This window comes from Varroa jacobsoni, unplaced genomic scaffold, assembly GCF_002532875.2.
Source record: "Varroa jacobsoni isolate VJ856 unplaced genomic scaffold, vjacob_1.0 scaffold_71, whole genome shotgun sequence".
In the NCBI taxonomy this organism is placed as follows: domain Eukaryota; kingdom Metazoa; phylum Arthropoda; class Arachnida; order Mesostigmata; family Varroidae; genus Varroa; species Varroa jacobsoni.
This window is the reverse complement of record NW_019212973.1, coordinates 100,204-116,109: the sequence shown is the minus strand read 5'-3', so window position 1 is coordinate 116,109 and position 15,906 is coordinate 100,204. Positions and strand designations below refer to the sequence as shown.

At 40.4% G+C, this 15,906-nt stretch overlaps 1 long non-coding RNA gene across 1 annotated transcript; it reads left to right on the top strand.

Annotated features, from left to right (window-relative positions):
- The first annotated feature begins 2,421 nt into the window (after positions 1-2,421).
- LOC111262505 (uncharacterized) lies at positions 2,422-9,975 on the top strand. Its single transcript, XR_002681658.2, has 4 exons — positions 2,422-2,825; positions 4,450-4,651; positions 5,990-6,153; positions 9,180-9,975. It is a non-coding gene; the product is annotated as an uncharacterized LOC111262505 (long non-coding RNA).
- The last annotated feature ends 5,931 nt before the right edge of the window (positions 9,976-15,906 follow it).

Sequence of the window (15,906 nt, the reverse complement as noted above, 5' to 3'; positions counted from 1 at the left end):
TTCTATTTTTGGATCCGCTGTACTTTTCGTGTGGTATAACGGTGACGATATAGATGCGAGAACTGTTTTAAATCTTGTTTTTAAGTTATACGAAGATGATACGTACGTACCGAGGTTTGCCGTACGTAAGGTGTTCTTGCGTGCATTACGTCTTATATTTTGACACTTAGAGAAATTTAGACCGTTAGGTTTCGCATCAATCACGTTCGAGGTTCTTTTTGTATCGAATGATCGTATGGCTGTTATATACTCGATCGATACGGTACGTTGGTTTGTCTACCAAAAATGATGTTTTACAGGTGAGAATTTCTCTCGTTTTTTAGCGTTCTACAAAAGTTATTTTTGAGCCTTTCAACATAGATGTGAAAAAAGATTGAATTTTTATAGAAACTAGAATTGTTTTTGAAGTTGAAGTCCAAAATGACGATCTTCACCTAACGACTCAGCATTAATGAAGTCTGTCGAATTTATTGGAATAAATAAACGGAATCAACATAATTAGACATTTTGAACCGTTTCGACGGAATTGAATCTTTATCATTTCTATTCGCTCGAACGATATCCAGTTAAAGAAATATCGAAAATGAGCCAAGGTTTTCTTTATTCGCAAATAAATATCCTTTGGCTTGCACTCCTTTTAACAATATTATTTAGGGGCGTGTACACTACATACATAAATAAATAAATAAATACATACATTGTTATTGGGTCTGTGCAATGAACAGCTCACAAGTATCCCATTGCTAAAGAGTATTACTTACTAGGTAAAAATTAGAATTCGGAGAAAAAAATAGAATTAGGAATCACGTATACAGAGACCGGGGCTATCCAAGAGTCTTAGCTTAGATAAACAAACAGCTTCCTTTTGCGGCCGATCATGGAGCTTTTTTGGGTCAATAATCTTATTGGATGTCAATTGGTAATTCAATTAAGAGCTGCTTTTTTCACATGTCTCGAATATTCTTTTTATCTAAGTTGCACGTAAACATACAAATTATTAATGTACATATACCTTATGAACAATAAGCTGTATGGTTGAGATATTTGAGTAGTTAATCAGCCAAAAACTAAGGAGGGTTCAAAACTATATTTTGTAAATCAGAAATGCCGGATCAAAAGGATACGGAACAGAAATCCAGGCGAAAATATACCAATAGATAGAATCGCACAGATTTGTACGAACACTCGACAAGTACGTTACGGCTGAACTAATTATGATGAGTAACAAGCATCACCTTCTTCAGAGCCAATAGCAGTCGTTCCGATGCACCTAGTTTTTTCGGAGGAAATATCGCGTTTGGTTACGAGGGCCTAACGGAACTGGTCAATAGCCTCTGCCTCTGCCTCTGCCCCTGCATCCCTCCAGTGTTTGCCCCATTCAATTTTTAACCTGGGCTTACTAAATTCTATTGCTGTTTAATCGGAATATCGCTTCAGTTCTCAAAGTCTGCCATTATGGTCCTGTAAGCTCAGAGAGTCCTGCAAGCTGTCAGCTGTAATTTCAGATGGTCGCCTGTAAATTTATGCTGTGCTAAACAGATTGGCAGGCAGCTGAACCTGCCACCATTGTCGTGACACTACAGACCTTGTTGAATACCTGAAAACGGTATATTTGACCCTCAAGAGACGATCCCTTCTTGCGAACTAAAAGCTGATAGGGCGGAAGATAAGGCAATTGGGTGGGATGGATTTACGACAACGCTCTGTGCATTCGCTTATCGGAAGTTCAGCCGGTGGGGAAATGTCATTGGTAATCAGAGCGTGGAACTAGCATACCCTGTTGTTGCCACGTACTTTGCCAGTGACGGATGTACGTATTGGCTTGGAATATATGGAAATAGTATGAAAGTTTACAACCTCAGTTGAACAAATACTTTTATTTAGGTGGGGCATATCGCTGTTCAATGGCGAACTCGAAAGAATAATATAGTGTTGTCTGTTCTGCGTTGCGATAATTATACGTTGTTCCCTGTTAAATCAATTAGAAACGCATGCAAAACTTCAAGGAACGTCAAAGCGGCAGACAAGCGTGTCCACGACTGCAATCCGCTTCATCGTCTACAACTGAAAACGCGGTTTAAATTACTTATAAGAAGCTTCGTGGTGGAAGCTACAGGAAAACAGAAAGGGCAGGGGTTTCCTGTAGATATGCATGAAACTAATGAATATAGGCACATAGTTAAAATATATAGGTCCTGTATGGGTGTAGATCAAGAGACCCGACTTTTTAACACATTCGATCCTAAATTACAGCTTTATCGAGATGAAGTATTTACGTAACAAAACATGGAAAAAAATAATAACTGTATCTGATTGACTGTATCGTGGTGATGCGCTGGTGAAAGTACCTTTCTCCTATATAGCATACAAATTGAATTCGCTTACGAAGCCATGTAAAACAGATCCATTTATTTATGGCTCATGGCTATACCGACCAAGTTCTCAATGTGTTTTAATCCGGTTTTTAAATCTTTCACTACTGAATATGGATGCACAACATGTTTGATTTATCGAGCTTATATAGCATTTCTTGCCGTATTTTTCAGTCATTCCTTGCGCCAGCCCAATTTGCTGTGACCGTCTTTCAAGCAATCTCAGTGCTTCATGCTTATTTTGATGCTGGGAACAGCTGTTTTGGCACTGAACGATGACACTCGTTGGCATATACGTCATGCGTGTTTCAGCTTTGTTTACATGCTGACCGCCTTTACTTTCGGGGTAGCCCAACCCAGATTGATTGCCTATTGGCATGACCGTATCACCAATCTTCGTATTATTGCTGTGAAAGAGAAGTCTTTGTCAGCTTTTATCCGAAGCACGGAAAGGTCAGTTTGCACGTCACACCCTAAAATTTGCGCTTTGAGATAATTATTATCGTGCATAGTAACTGTAATGCCTTCTCTTTGATGGGCGTTTTTAATAACGCGATAATTATTATGTTAGGTTATGATATAATAATCCTATAATAAATCCAGACTGAGGCAGCACTATTTCTCTGTTGACGCTTGGATTCTTTAAAAAAAAGTCGGGCAAGTAATAAATGAGAATTGACCTAATTTTGACAACGACCTGATTTCAACTTATCTATTAAAGTCCTATCTAAATGCTATAATGAATGAAATATTTGACTTCTCCCTTAGAGTATGAGTCATTACGGAAAAGATATGTTTATGTTTCCACTATACTGTGACTGGTTATAGAGCGTTCAGGACTTAAATGACGACGCTTACATACAAGCTAAAACTAAATGAAAAGAAATTGATACCCGAATTTTGGCAGGGCTTCAATTCAAGTGCCAAATAGCTATTCGTGAGCAACCTCCGAATGTAGTAGTGATCATGAAGTGATACCAGATCACTTAGGCTTCGCTTAAACACGCCACACGTGGAAAAAAATTCGATAACTTAAATAGCAATGGCTATCCATTGTAAGTTATAGGAAACTGAGTATCAGTCTATCACGAACAACCTGTGTAGCTATAACTGTTCAAGTATCATCACTACAGAAGTTAATCATTATTGACACCTGCTTCCTGCTACTGTGATCAACATAGAGAGTTGCACCACGCTTGATGTATCACGGTCATGAAAGGCGAAAAAGGTGCAGAGCATCACGAGTCACGTTCGTAAAGTGCCCGAGTAAATTTTTGTAAGTAAATTTTACCAAGCATATATATATATATGCTAGATCACAGACGTAATCAGCCTACGGTGCTCTGGTGACTCGGAAAATGACTATTATGCAAATCCAGTTTTCAGAGAACGAAAGACAAACCGTAAGCAAAAAGTATGTTTCTTACTTTACGTCGTCGCACCCTTTGACAGAGATCAGGTCTGCCTAGTTAAATTTAACTGCCAGCCACGTTGCGCATTGGCAAAACGTGGCCAAGCCTAGGTATTTAATTTCTATGTATGTAGATGTCACCCGGGGGCTCCGTTATCGTGCTGCTACCGGGTTAGGTTCGTCAGGGGCAAGGGCGTAAAGTAGAGGCGGCTCGCCGGCATACCAGCTGGCCATGAAGCCAACTAAACGTCACAGGCCAACAAATGGTCTAAGAAATGCCGTTAATCACAATTCTTTCGCCTAATGCTGAACGTCAGCGGCAGTAGCAGTGTCCTTTCCGTAATGGTCATGATTGTATCAAGTTGTTCTCGACAGTACCAGTGGAATAGGCGTTTGATAAGGTGTTGCTATTGAGGAACTCTGTTATATACGCTTCTTCGTCGAAGACGTCATTGATTTCGCTTGGCTAAATTCAAAATGGCACTACAATATCATTACTCAATTAGTTACTATTGATCACACCAGAGTTCGAGTCTTTTCTGTAAAGCAGTCCCTTAACACGCACTTTGGATGCAGTTAATAATTATCGCTATCAATAGTATTGGCAGTATCCTGTGTTAAACAGGGTACCATGTCTGATGATGACATTGATTTTTCTTTATCTAGTGTTGGAAACGGTGACGCGACCACTTCACGCACGGAGGAAACGACCCGCCACGCGCATGCGTATGCGCAGAATGACGTGGACATTAACGTATTTATGGTAGCAGCGCAAACAGAGTTACACAAAACTAGCTAGCTAGCTACAGGAACTGTTACATTATGAATAGGCCACTTCACCTTCCCTCAAGCTTCGATGAGTTTCCTGGTGAGTTCTCTATAGGTTGAAGCGTACACAGAGCCACCCAAAACTGATTTCCGAAGAATTATCCTTGTTTGTTAGCTGAGCACCAAGCATGGTAGATTTTTATTTTTAAGGTCTATGGCATCCGAAAGTATTTACCAGATAGGCTGCAGGCAACATATCTGTGGGTTTTACGGTACAGTGCGAGTAATAGGACAGTTGCCAGCTCGGGAAGATGATGCTTTTGTCCAGACATTGGCCTAGTAACTAGAGAGAAACACAACAATGATGCTAATGCGCGCTGATTTTGAACACAGTTACGCTCCTCTCCTTGAAATTTTAATATGTTCACCGCGCCTATGGTGTCACTATAGTTATTAAATTATAGGTAATGTTATTGCAATGTTATAACTATTTTATAATAAACAAATTGTTATTATGACCAAGTGACAATGAACGAAATACTTCTTTGCAAACCACAGTGCCTCACCAATATTTAATGATTTTTTTTAAATTGAATTAAAAAAAACATATTTCTCGTCGTTTATGCATAGAATTTTCAGTTCTAGTAGTAAATAAACAGAATACAATTATATTTTTACAACGGAGTCCTAAGTTAACGCAATGTATTGCCAGAGAAAAGTTACTTTACGCCAGCGAAACCAGGCTTCCTTCAGAAGAAGCCTATTCGAAAGATATCGTTCAAGCTCACTTATATCTGCACAACTGCTTTAATGCGTGAGACAAATATACACTATGATAAAACTGGAACCTTCCTAGAGCGACAGTGTTTAGATATATGCCGATCTATGTATAACTTAGGACATTTCAAGTTACAAATATCAAGTTCTGGGTACAAATACATATCAGCTTAGCCGGAGTATGGCCCACAGAGATTCCAACTGATGTTCCTCTATTTTCGATTTTTCTGTCTAGCGTAACACAAGATAAACATAACGCTTATAACGTAACACCATTGGCTTGTCGAAAGCACAGGCCACGTGAGTTTTAAGACCTATCCCGGTTCCTAAATTCTATACATGTTATGTATACACCCTTCAAGATGAGGCTGAGCTATTAAACGATCGTTTTCGTTCAGCGACTATTCCTGAATTTACGGTGTTATTTTGCTTAGATTTACTCTACAACCTTAAATAGCAGAGAATTGTATTGTTGGAACATCATAAACCTAATAAATCTGTTTGTGCACAAAAGCAAGCTTGCTCTTATAATTAGCAAATCATTAATAAGTATTTTATATTGTCATGTATCGGGGTTGAGTGTGTTTTCTTACACTACTCATTAATCAGCTCATCTGTTGCGTTCATCAGCATGTTGCTTCTGATTCGTTTTTTTTCCTAGCCATTAAATGCAGTCTATCATCCAGCCTCTCGCATGAGAGGATGACCCCGTGGGATCTCATCTGTTCGCTGGTGAGCAGCCCATATTAAGCCCGATTACCCGAGCCGATCTCTGAACTGAATGATGACACTCTTTATTTCCATCTAATAGTAACTTCTCTATTGGTAAGTTGCCTACTTATTATAAACGCAATCATCTGTTGTTGATATTTTTGTTCATAAACCACCGTCTGCATTGTATATAGAAGTATCACCCAATAATGAGGCCCTTACTTTAAGAGTAATCGAATTATATTGCTAATACTCCACATAGGTCTTTGAGCAACTCCAGCCCAATCGGCCTGTTTTCATGTCCTCTGGCTACTAAGGATTATTAGAAATTGACGTTATTTTGTTTTGCTACACAGTTCAGTTATCTACTAAATATATAAACACTATAGTTATTAGCTACGAAACATGTTTATTACTTGAGATAGTTTGCAAGCCAGACCCGTGGTTCTTTTCTAACCTGCGCCTTGTGTACAACCTGCAGCCTGTGTATAACCAGCGGCAACAGCTCTAAAGCAATGACAGGCAGACCCCTCGGGTACCAGCGGCCGCTGCCATGTGGGAATAGAGCATTATTGTTGTTCAGATGAATGGAGATAATATAATGGCCTTGTAGGAGAAAGGACTTTGGTTGGAGGAATGGAGTTCTGCTCGTTGTTTGGGGGGTGGCTTATGCGTAGCCTGTGGCGGTATTAGCTGGAATAACTCGAATTAGTTTGCTTCCTTCAAATGCCATGAATCTACCAAGCCTCTACTCATTTACCAGTCGGACCTTATGCAACCCTACCTGCTCGCTTAGCTTGTTTAACGCTCGACCGACTTGAAGTATCGTACCCTGAGCTAAAAAGAATTATGTTCCTTGAGGTCATTGGGTTTTTTGGGATTTGTTACACCCGCCAGGTTCGGTTCGATCGGTGTCTACTGACGTCCGCTCGTTGTAGTTGTTGCTGCGTTCGTTGTTGAATACCATCCGCCAAAACAATATGTATATATTTTACTATGGCTACATGATATATGGGGTCTGTTGATCTGTCCACAGATAACTATTTGCTCTATGTGGTAATCTTATTCTTTATTTTTGATGATAGCACAGAATCACTAAATACCAATAGATATAATCTCCCGAGGGGTCGTTAACCGCTGTCATGCCATATAGCGTTCCGAAACCCCTCGGAATTTAGCCGAATTTATACATGCTATACAAACTGAGCGTCGCAAATGGGACCAGTGTTGCATTAGTAAGCTTCACACATTTTTTATAGTTACGGTATACTAAAAAAAAAAAAAGCCATTTTCTCACTATATCATTGCACTAAATAAAATACATATATTTCGCTCCTAATACTGTACCTAAATAAATAAAAACAGATATTTCAGTCACCGCGATGACAGCCCCAATCGCTCACAGGCTTGTGATAGATGTTCACCTTCCTAATAAGGCCACAAGTTAGCGAGTCGATGCCGTTACGCGGGGATATATTGAGCCAATGCTCAATAGCGTTTCATATATATCACACCGTCGCCAGTGTGGGCTGTTCGGCGGCCATATACGTTTACTCCAGAACGTGTTTATATTGTCAGGCAGTCAATCCTGTATTAGTCGCTTTGTATAAGCTAAGCTAAAAGATGGATAATCTATTCTAACACTCAAAAGATAAAGTTCAACCGGAAGTTTGCTTCTATACGTGATAGATGCATTTCCTGAACCGTAAGCAGGGGCGCGGTAAAATCTGCGAGGACGAAAGATTCTAGTCATAGGAAAATGGAAGATAACCTGTTGTTCTATTCCTGGGAATAATTAGATAGCAAATAGGCCCAGTCAATTCCTTTGGTTTTATTGTTCCCAGAGAGCATCTGTCTGACTTTTATGAGTTCCTGAAACCTTTCTAACCAAAGGATCATCCGGAGTGTTATTTTAGATGGCAGCAATTAGCTTGGAGTCCCCACCGACCTTTCTCTTTAATGTATGTTCCGTTGCATTGTGCTGGAACCTGCTTCTATTCGGCGCGGTACACTATCAATTGGGGTGATCCGAAGAATTTATAGTCTCGATGAAGGGTTCGTCCGTGTATATACCCATGATAATTACTATTAAAAAAAAACTGTTGCCGTTGTCGTTAGATCTTGTCACCATTACCTCCGCAATACAGTTCGAGTACGTTTTCAAAATCACTAGAATTATATGTCTTGTAGAGAGCCGTGTGCTATCCGAGTCATTTGTTCTATTCGTGATAGATCATTGATTCATAACTCGTTTTTGTCGCTCTTTTCAACGGATCCATTCCGGGTCGCGACGCAAGCATATCATTCCGTCTTCCACTGAAGGGGGTATTTCCCTATTAGTCGAGGTTTTTATTGGCCAGTCACTGTCCAGTTGCCGCTATTCATGACGTTTATGTTCTTTCCGTCGGAGAACCAGATCTTGATAGTAAGGTTTAAGTAACAATCTTAAGATAAACAAGAAGAACGCGTAGCTGGGACATTGAGGGAAAATCCTTTTCATAGCCACCGTCGAAAAGACTACCTTGTTATCAACAGCTATGTGATATTAGAAAGATGCGCTCGTAAATTCTGTACAAACTCCACAGTTGGTACCCACAAAAAGCTGGCGCCTAACTACTGGTAAATAAATTCTGAAGAACCCGAGATGGGCTGAAGTGAAACTCTGACCTTCGAGGCAGAGAGTCAAAAGCGGTTTGAGATGTTCTGTGTATAGGCGGAGCTGCCATATGCTCAGCATTGGTCATCTCGGTTATCGAACCCTCGCTATTATATTACGATTCCGCTTCTATAGAACTTCCCATGTAGCTGATTTGTTAATTATTTTCACGCTAGTAGTTAACTTTACAAATAGAAAATTGTACCGACCCATATCTATCGTGCCCTCAGATGTGATCCACATAACCCAGTTCAGAATTAACGTCCCCTATACCACACATACTGTACTGGTAGTTGAGTGATTTGCCGTGTCTTTGAAGCTATGTCTACTCTACTATATTCGATTGAAAGTAAACATCGGATTTTCATCGGATGTACAAATATACCTATAATACAATAAAACGAACGCCTTACTCTAGCCAATGTTCTTAAATAAGCACATACCTATTTAAATGCTCAGTGCATCTCCTTTTTTTCTTTTTTAGCAAACGACGGATCATAGCAACGCTAAGTTTTCGTCAATGTCCCGCAAGACACTGAAAAGGACTGACATACGTTCATCATTCGAATCAACCAAATATGTGAACCATATTGCCTTGCCTCGATGATGGTGTGATGAGTAATGTATTTCAGTATCGCATAGGCATTCCATTAGAGGGCTGGCTCCGAGCACAAAACAGCGTGGGCCTTCGCCCGGGTTCGAACCTAGATCTCTAGGTGGCCATAGAGTTAATAGGCAGACACATTACCTACCATGCTATCCTTTCCATAAAAATGTAGGGACACGTCGTGGTTTGGCTTCAAATCTCGGCTTAGACACGCCTCGTGCTGGCTAGAGCCAGCCGTGTGATGGGATGCCTAACGGTGGCAAAATATTTAGGGATTTCGCTTCCTTATTTTTCAGGGAGCGAATAAGGCACAGGGATTCCCCTTTCATTTTATTGTTAGTTAAACATTAAACTGCTCTCGTGGCTATCGAGAAAATAACTCCCTCGGTGACAGAGATGTCAGTAAGCTATAGCATCTGCATGTTGATGAATTTATTCAGATCGAATTTATTTGACCAACGACCTCCCTGCAGTGAGACCCCAACCTCAGTGACATTTTAGCTTAGGTCCTGAAAGACTGCTCGGTGTCAAAAAAGAGGCATGATAATGTATCGTATTTGATAACAAATGGACGTTGATAGTGTAATACGTACTAACTATAAGGGGTCAATAAATAGACATAATGATGTAACTAAAGAGGTAATTAAACCTAAATTTGACTAATCAGCATTAAGTAATTAGACTTGTCATTTGATATTATATACTCTGGAGTGGGTAGTATATAGGCCGCCGGCCCAAAAAGGGAGCTTAGCTGGTTGTTAGCTTGGGACAGTTATCTTCGAGCGTTATACGTTCTTCGACTTCATAGGAAATATACCCAAAGGTAAGTAAATGAGTGGACGTTGTCCAGGTCGTTAGAGCGCATCTTTTCAGGTATATTGGCATACTTACGACGAAGAATAATGTATCGAGTAATATTGTTCATATAGAAAAAAAAAAAAACTATAAAACACCAAGCGTTATCAGCACAAATAGAAAATGAATCGCGTTAGTAGATGCTCGTATAATTACTATGCCATTATTTAGCTCTACCAGAGAAAGCTTCGAACTAAGCCCAGCTGATTCCAAAAACTTGTTCCCCTGATAGTATAGTGGCTAACGTATCTGCCTGCTATGGTCTTAAACACGCTTAGTGACCTAGATTTGACCCTGGGAGTGGGGGAGCGCTAACACGACCGCTCAGATAAAGTCCCGGCGAACGTCGCTATCGGATATAAGACTCGGTTCTCATTGAAAGAATAGCTGGAAAGGGTTGTACGAAAAAAATGTAAATATCTCCGTGAAATCGATCCTCTTATAGAATCCATCTTACATTTGAGTGGTTCTCGGAGTTGACTGTTGTAAAAATGGCCAGCGGCAGATGAAACGATACGTTTCGATTCTGAATTCCCGGTAGTTTAACACCAGTATTCACTTGAATGGCCTGCAAGTCTGGTCATCGCCGCTAACGAAATATGTCTCATGCTGAGTTAGAAGGACCTATCTTTGCGTGTTGACTTGACCGATACGAAGCAACGTTCCCTCAAGTAACTAGAGTGGCTTCGGGGCAGCTTGAAAATGAAATACTGACAAATCGCTGTTGCGTCTCGCATTATATTGTAACTTTTGCAGTAAAAGCATAAGTTAATATTATTTTTTAAGTACTAGCTTGCGGACCTATTCTTCTTTATCTATTTTTACTTTAACTCTATTTTTCTATTACTTGTGATTATGGCCAGAAGTTCAAGTTGTTGCTATTAATTTGATAATAGAAATCACTGACTTCTAGGGGTTCTTCAAGTGACGTTTTTTGCTGGACCGCTAGAAGGGTGACACTCAACAGGGTGATGAACATCGAGGTTTGGCAGATATTATAACATTACGAAGCGAACTGGATTAATGCATTGGGTTGAAAGATACATAAAAAAACATGTCGTTATAGGAACCAGCTCACTTAGGTATTCGGGTGTAGTGATATTCACGGATTTTGCTATAGTACAAGGTTTAAACGGGAGTTTCTGCAAGGTTGAGGTCTCTTGCAGCTGTCACATCTTAGCGATTGCTAGACAACAAATTCCCCTGAAAATTTCGTTCCCTTTATATGTCGAAGATTGGCCAGTCGTTCCAGACATTCAGGATGTGTACGAGCTTACGGAAAGTATGTTTCACGAAGCCCTGAATAATATCCAGTAGAGCAGCCGAACTTCCAACCGTCTGATAAAACCCCTAACCGCGATATCAAACGTAAAACTCAAAACGTAAAGGATAGCTACACTAAATGGAGTCTTCTATCAGTGAAACTTCGGCGTTTTTACCATATTGTTGACTCGGAACAATCGAATAGTATCTAACAAACTGACGTATATATATTAAATTAACAATATTATAAACGTATTATATACATAATGTGTTTTGCGCATCGGTGCGATTGTCTCATTTGTAATGCCCTATGCGCTACTATTGTACAAAGTAGATCACCAACGTTGGTGCCTACCATTGTGCTGTTCGTTCAGCCTTTCTTCATCCCGAAGAACAACTAAATGCACTCAGCCGGAATGCCTCGAGAGCGTCTTTTTAGCATGCGCATTTAGGTGTGAGCGCTTCATGGCAACGTCTCAGTGCCGAACGAGTAGTACGGTTGCACTCATCTCCATTGCTGCCTTAGGCCTCGTCTTATGAGAGGGACGAGAGGTGGAAGAGTGAGAAGACCCAGAAACCGAAACCCAAAAACCTACAAACTCTCGCCTAAAAACGCCCCGCTTTCCCGCCACCATGTGTCCCTTCCTCATTTCTTACATTCAACCCTAACGGTCCAGATTTTTCTTAGAGACCCATCAGACACAATTAATGCAATGAGCTGGTTCCGTCAGTCGCTTTTCAGTGTTGAAAGAGTAATGTCTTTAGGCCAGTAGCGGTGTTCCGGTTCCCATATACAGCGCACTAACCGTTCATTGCTGAAGACCGGACCCACCTCTAGCAGGTTCCGCATGCGCTTCTCAAAGTATAATTTTTATTTAAGTCACTTAGGGTGCCGGTAACAACTAGGCTCGTTAGGTTTGTCTATCTACTAGATGGGTACCCATGTGTGTCGTTTTTCCAAAACTGTGGGTGCATGTGTGCATCTACATGGGCCTCTGGGAAACTTCTGGTACCCAGAAGGCTCTCCGGTTGTGCTGTCTTTACCGTGGCTCTATCCCGATTCTAATCTACTTTTTTGTCTAATCCTACTGAAGGGTCATTTAGAACGATATGGCATATGGACAGATTAACTGATCTACAGTGCGGTTGAATCTACGAGAAGTCCCAGTTCCGCTTTGATAGGCTTTATACAATTCTACGGCATGCGGAAGGTTTAAGTATTGTGCTTGAGCAGTAACAACTTTCCGTGAATCAGCAGTAACAACCGAAGGCCTAAGTCTTCAGGCCGCTTTTCTGTCAACATGAGTCGATTTGCCTTAGATGCTTCGCTACTTTTTTTTACTATTGGTTACTGCTGGCTAAATAAGCAATGGATGGCAAAAGAAAGGCAAATTCAGTTTTTTCAATAGTATTGTTGGTATTAAATTTGAAATGTGAGCGACTTTTCTCTCCCGCTAACCCCCGCATTCCGTCGTTCTCTGTGAGTGTTGTATAACAATGGCCGTTCTCACCAACTCAAAGGCCGCTGTACTTAACCAGCGTGTGTAAGAAACGCACCATCTTCATAATAATAATTTCTATTCGAGGCCGCTTAACTTACGAGCCATGTTAATTTGCAAGCATATAATGTTCTTCACTCTTTACGCTGAGGGAAGTTATTGCGTAAACAGATATTTCATCATTATTACTGTGTTTAGTTCTATTGCAGATCCAGCGTGTTCATTCAATCGTGGTTCGGATCGTGTTCACTATCGACATTTCTAATAATCGAAAAGCACATAGATAGGAAAGGTTTCCAAAGAGAATTTTTAGTTGAAGATGGTAGAAATTGCTTTGGTCCTCATTTAGTGAAAACTATTTAAGGACACGTTTGAAAGGCCAGGAAGAAAAGACGTCTCTGAGACGCAATTCCTAAGCCAGTTCCCTATGTGCCTGTGAGATGTTCTATACTACACTGTCAAACGTAAATCATACACTCCAGTTTCATTATATTTTGGTCGGCATTCTGTGAAAAAAAACATGCACAATAAATTCCCCTTTGCATATCATCCCATCCCGCCCTTCCCAATCAGCCAGCCATAGTTTTCTGCTACGAAAGACGAGTACAGGATACAGCCAAGGAGACAAGAGCCTGTTAAAACGAATCCTGTTGACAAAAAGCTATAGTTGTTGCCAGGAGAACATCTGATGCCCAGTGTGCAAGTCGTTCCAAAGGCAGTTAAAAACAGGCGTTATCACAGTATCATAACGCAAAAGATGTGGCCAAGTTTATCGGCCATTTTTATTGGGTCGTATAGGTTTAAATACAATAAAAATTGTCATATTTCCGAGACACGAGCATAAAAATATAACTAAGTACCGAGATATGACATTCGGCAAAAGTTCGGTGTGCAGTTTCTAGAACGCCACATTCAGTAAATCAAGAAGTCAGAGAAACGATGCGTCTGATTGAATCAATGACATTTGAAAGCACATATTATAAAGCTATTATCATTAAGCAGGGCACAACATAGAAAAGAGGCTATTAGTATTTGTAACGAAGTCCGATTCATGATGCAGAAGTACCATTTCATTTTCATATCATTTTATCATTTCAAAATGTCTCTCTCTCATTTATGTCTTTCAGTAGTTCTGCACACAATTCTTGTCTTCACTGATTGTTACCTTACTTGTCACTCGTCACTTTCTATTCTCATGTAATTAGTAAATTAAATTAATTAGGACACCTTACCAGCATTAATTCTTTCTGCTGGTGCTACAGCCGCAATATCTAGAATTTCAACCAATTCAGATAACTCTGGTGGTTTTGTCGTATCGATAGTTGATAATTTCTCTAATAACGTCAGTACTGGCCTGGTAAAAATGTGTCCGTACTTGTTGCCAATTTAGCCGCCCTTTCGCGCAACGTGTCCTGCCTCTGCTAGTTGCATCTGAGAAATCAGTCCTCTTTCGAAGGACAAACCGCCAAGGAATTTCCGCCTTTGAACACCCCTGTGTGGCAACGTTCTCGCCCCAATTTCGAGAACTGATACGTTGCGTGTTCGACCCTACATTGCGAAAGGCATCAGCCGAACCCATTGTAACACTGTAAAAAAATACTACCTATCAGATTGACGTCCGTAACAATCTGACAGCTAAAAGGCAACATCTGGGCGGCTTTATCTCCAGCGATCTGAATGTGGGTCGCTAGCCACTTACGACATTCGCTACGACATTAATTCTCGACTGCTCATGAGGCTACTTACTCGAAGCGAAGCTACCTCGCCAGATATTTTCCATGCATATTTCGAAGTCGCACGAGTAATCTGACGCAACTTGTTTAGGACTAGGACGGATAAAAGATACAGATCTCCGCAACATAAAGTTTTTTTTTGACCAAAAATATCTCCATCTCGAACCAAAATTTACAACTCATAGTGTCAAGACATGACATCTGGCAAACTTTCTTTTTGTTCGAATTATATTAAGTTGCATTGCGAAGAGTTTATGGCATTCTGATGAAAACGTTTCTTTTACTGTCCTGTACTTTCAAGCAGTTTTCGGAGATGTCTACACTTAAGGCTCGCTGCTAATTTGACCCCGATACAGTTTAACTGTGTCCTAGCTTCCAGCCACGAAACGAATCGTCCATGTGTCTGTCTATGCCCGGGTTCGAATCTAGACCACAATCCGTCCCTAAGATTAACTTACTTCATCAAGCTATTTTTCATCTAACCAAGCCTTTAATGAGCAAGTCTCCATAGACAAACTCGAATAGAGTACGCGCGCGTGTGCAGACTTCACCTTTGCATAAATACACCTTTCTTTTCTTCGATAGTAATCGATTTTATATGACAGTTTGGCGGACGCTACCAGCGTTATATGGCCCGCAGAGGAATTGTAGATAATAGAAATCTATTGAGCAGTCTCGTTATTGTTGCCGGATGATCCGTTCGTTAGGAAAAGGTTCAGATCTAAGCTGATTTCTGCGATAGCTGTAGTTAAGCTAAAACGTTGCGGTTTGCCGGTTTCTTATGTTAGGTACAACGCAGTTGTGGTTGCTTATTTTTACCTGGTAAAAACATTTTATTCTTGCACGAAACAGATATTATTGTGTTACTATTCTATTATTGGGCATAGCAAATTTACGGCCAATCTGAAAATTATCATTCTGAAGGAAAGAATTACTTCAGAGAATACGGACCACAAAATAAAGTACAACATCAACGTTATGAATGGATGAAACAAATTAATCACTTCAATCATACACACTAGGCTAAATCTGCCTGGTGTCTCGAACGATCTTCGAATAGTAAAAGGACAATAGTTAGTCACTTGGGAATAGCCTACACCCTGTAGTCCGAAGGTGAGCGACTTAAGTAATGTTTGCCAAATGCTTTGGATCGGCCCTGATTGAAACGATCGTCAAACAAGGTCAAATCTGGGATCTATTCAAGACGACCACTCCTACTTATCTTGGGGCGGCCATTTCTTCTGAAACTGTGAC